The sequence below is a fragment of the Saimiri boliviensis genome, assembly GCF_048565385.1.
Source record: "Saimiri boliviensis isolate mSaiBol1 chromosome 16 unlocalized genomic scaffold, mSaiBol1.pri SUPER_16_unloc_3, whole genome shotgun sequence".
NCBI classification, from domain to species: domain Eukaryota; kingdom Metazoa; phylum Chordata; class Mammalia; order Primates; family Cebidae; genus Saimiri; species Saimiri boliviensis.
Genome location: NW_027412501.1, coordinates 293,070 through 296,595, shown reverse-complemented (window position 1 = coordinate 296,595; position 3,526 = coordinate 293,070).

Here is a 3,526-nt window from a genome sequence, read left to right as displayed (position 1 = left end):
CGCAGGTTTAAGCCATTTTCCTGCCTCAGCCTCCAGAGTGGCTGGAATTACAGGTGCTCGCCACCATGCTCAGCCAAGTTTTTGTATTTTTAGTAGAGACGCGGTTTCAGCATGTTGGTCAGGCTGGTCTTGAACTCCTGACCTCAACTGATCCACCTGACTCGGCATCCCAAAGTGCTAGGATTACAGGCGTGAGCTACTGTGCCCTGTCAAGGATTAATTTTTATTTTTTTGAGATAGAGTTTCACTCTCGTCGCCCAGGTTGGAGTGCAGTGGTGTGATCTCGACTCACTGCAACCTCCACCTCCCAGGTTCAAGTGACTCTCCTGCCTCAGCCTCCTGAGTAGCTGGGATTACAAGCAGGCGCCATCAGGCCCTGCCGATTTTTTGTGTTTTTAGTAGAAATGGATGTTTCACGATGTTGGCCAGCGTGGTCTCCAACACCTGACCTCTGGTGATCTGCCCACCTTGGACTCCCAAAGAGCTAAGATTACGGGCATGAGCCACTGCGCCCGGCCTAATGCTTAATCATAACCATGTCTGTCCAGAGTTCTTGTGAACACTGTGAGGACAGCTTCACCCCACCCTCAGGCTCCACACGCAGGAAGAGCGCGTTTCCAGAATGAGCTGGAATTGACAAGGTTTGCGTCCTGCCCCAAAAGAAAGATGCTGATACTTGTTTTCTGTAGTGCAGTAATGGATGACCACAAACCAGGCGGCTTCAGACAACAGAAATGTATTTTTGCACAGTGCAGGAGGCCAGAGTCGGGGTGTGGGCAGGGCCACCGCGCTCCCTCTGAAGGCTCCAGGGAGGATCCCGCCTGCCTCCTCCAGCTTCTGGTGGCGGCCGGCAGACTTTGGTGTGGCCTGGCTTCACTCCAGCCTCTGCTTCCATCACTGCATGGCTTTCTTCCCTGTCTCTGTCTCTGTATCTGCGTCCAAATTTTCCTCTCCTTAGGAGAATGTGAATCATTAGCTTTAGGGGCGGCCTCGAGAATTGCTTGAACCTGGGGAGTGGAGATTGCCGTGAGCCAAGATGGCGTCACTGCACTCCAGCCTGGGTGAGGGAGCTAGACCGCCTCAAAAAAAAAAAAAAAAAAAAAGGCAGGGCATTGTGGCTTCTGCATGTAATCCCAGCACTTTGGGAGGCTGAGGTGGACGGATCTCCTGAGGTTGGGAGTTCGAGACCAGCCTGACCAACATGGAGAAACACTATCTCTACTAAAAACACAAAAAAATTTAGCCAGGTGTGGTGGTGAGTCGCTGTAATCACAGCCACTCAGGAGGCTGGGCCCTAGAATTACTTGACCCTGGGAGGCAGAGGCTGCAGTGAACCAAGATTGTGCGGTTGCACTCCAGCCTAGACAACAAGAGGGAAACTCCATCTCAAAAAAAAAAAAAAAAAAAAAATTAAGAGCTGCCTTAATCCAGTGTTACCCGCCTTAGTCCAATGGAACCTCATCTTAACTAATTTTTTTTTTTTTTTTTTTGACAGGGTCCAGCTCTGTCACTCAGGCTGTAGTACAGTGGTACCATCTTGGCTCACTGCCACCTCTGCCTCCCAGGCTCAAGCGATCCTCTTACCTCAGCCTCTGAAGCAGCTGGGACTACAGGTGTGAGCCACCACAGCTGGCTAATTTTTTTGTTTGTTTGTTTGTAGAGAGGAGTTTCTCTTTGTTTGTTTGTTTGTAGAGAGGAGTTCCTCTGTCCAGAGGAGTCTCAAACTCCTGTCCTCAAGTGATCCACCTACCTTGGCCTCCCAAAGTGCTGGAATTACAGGTGTGAGTCCCTGTACTGAGCCCTAACTCATTCTATGTGTAGTGACCCTATTTCAAAATCACGTCACATCCCCAGGCACGGCGGAGGGAGGGGGCTTTTGGACTTCAACAGATACTTTGAGGGGAGGAAGTTCTACCCCACAACGAGGCTCAAAGAAGAAATTGTCAACCTAAATGATAAACGGCGAGAAGCTCTCTAAAACGGAAGAAGATGTATTTGGACGTAGGCTTTGCGGTGGGAAAGGAGTGCTGTAGTAAATGAAGTGTGCATATTGAGGGAGGGAATGGAAGACAGAGATTCTGAAAGAAGAACCGAGGAGGAGGCCATCATTGTTTTGAGATGATTATCCTTGGCTACAAAGATCAACAGCAATGGTAGGCTTGGCATGGTGTGGCTCACTCCTGAAATCTCAGCACTTTGGGAGGCTGAGGTGTTTGGATCACCTGCACCCAGGAGCTCAAGACCAGACTGACCAGCACAGTGAAACCCTGTCTTTACTAACGTCACAAAAATTAGCCGAAGCAGGAGAATCACTTAATCAGGAGGTAGAGGTTGCAGTGAGCCTGGATCTCACCACTCCAGCCTAAGCAACAGAGCAAGACTCCATCATACACACACACACACACACACACACACACACACACACACAAAAGTGGGTTTTGAATCTCCTCCTGGACATGGCTTTTCCTTCAAAAGAAATCTAGGCCAGGTGCGGTGGCTCAAACCTGTAATCTCAGCAGTTTGGGAGGCTGAGGAGGGTGGATCATGAGGTCAAGAGGTCGAGACCATCCTGGCCAACATGGAGAAACCTCTTCTCTACCAAAAATACAAACATTTACTGGGTGTGCTGGTGTGTGCCTGTAGTCCCAGCTACTCAGGAGGCTGAGGCAGGAGGATCACTTGAACCCAGGCGGCGGAGGTTGCAGTGAGCCAAGATCAATCACGCCACTGCACTCCAGCCTGGCAACAGAGCAAGATTCCATCTCAATGAAAAAAAAAGAGAAAGAAATGTAGAGATACTAGTTAGTGATTGCTATATCACAAATTGCCCCTACAGTTGGTGGGCCATTTACGTGAATTGTTGAAACAATTAACATTTATTATCTGACGGTTTTTGGTGGTTAAGGATCTGGGGGCAGCTTTGTTTGTTCAACATAGGGTCACTCGTGAATAATTATTCATGTTTAGGCCTCTATTTTTTTGTGTGTTTTTTTTTTAAAACAGGCTCTCAGACTCACAGGTTGAATACAGTGGAGTGATCACAACTCACGGCAGCCTCAACCTCCCGGGCCCTAGCGATTCTCTGGCCTCAGCCTCCTGAGTAACTGGCACCAGAGTCCCCTGCCACCGTGCCCAGCTAATTTTTGGTTGCTTGGTTGTTTTTGTAGAGACGAGGTCTCCCTATATTGCACAAGCTGATCTTGAACTTGTAGGCATTTGAGTCTCTCTTTAGACCCCCTACAATGAAACACCTGTCATCCAGAACTCAATTAGCAAATCTCTTCTCGGCTGGGTGCGGTGGCTCATGTCTGTAACCCCAGCCCTTTGGGAGGCTGAGGTGAGCGTATCACGACGTCAGGAGTTCAAGACCAGCCTGGTCAAGATGGTGAAACCCCATCTCTACTTAAAATACAAAAACAATAGCAGGATGGGTGGCAGGTGCCTGAATCGCAGCTACTTGGGAGGCTGAGGCAGAAAATCACTTGATCCCAGGAAGCAGAGATTGCAGTGGGCTGAGATGGCGTCA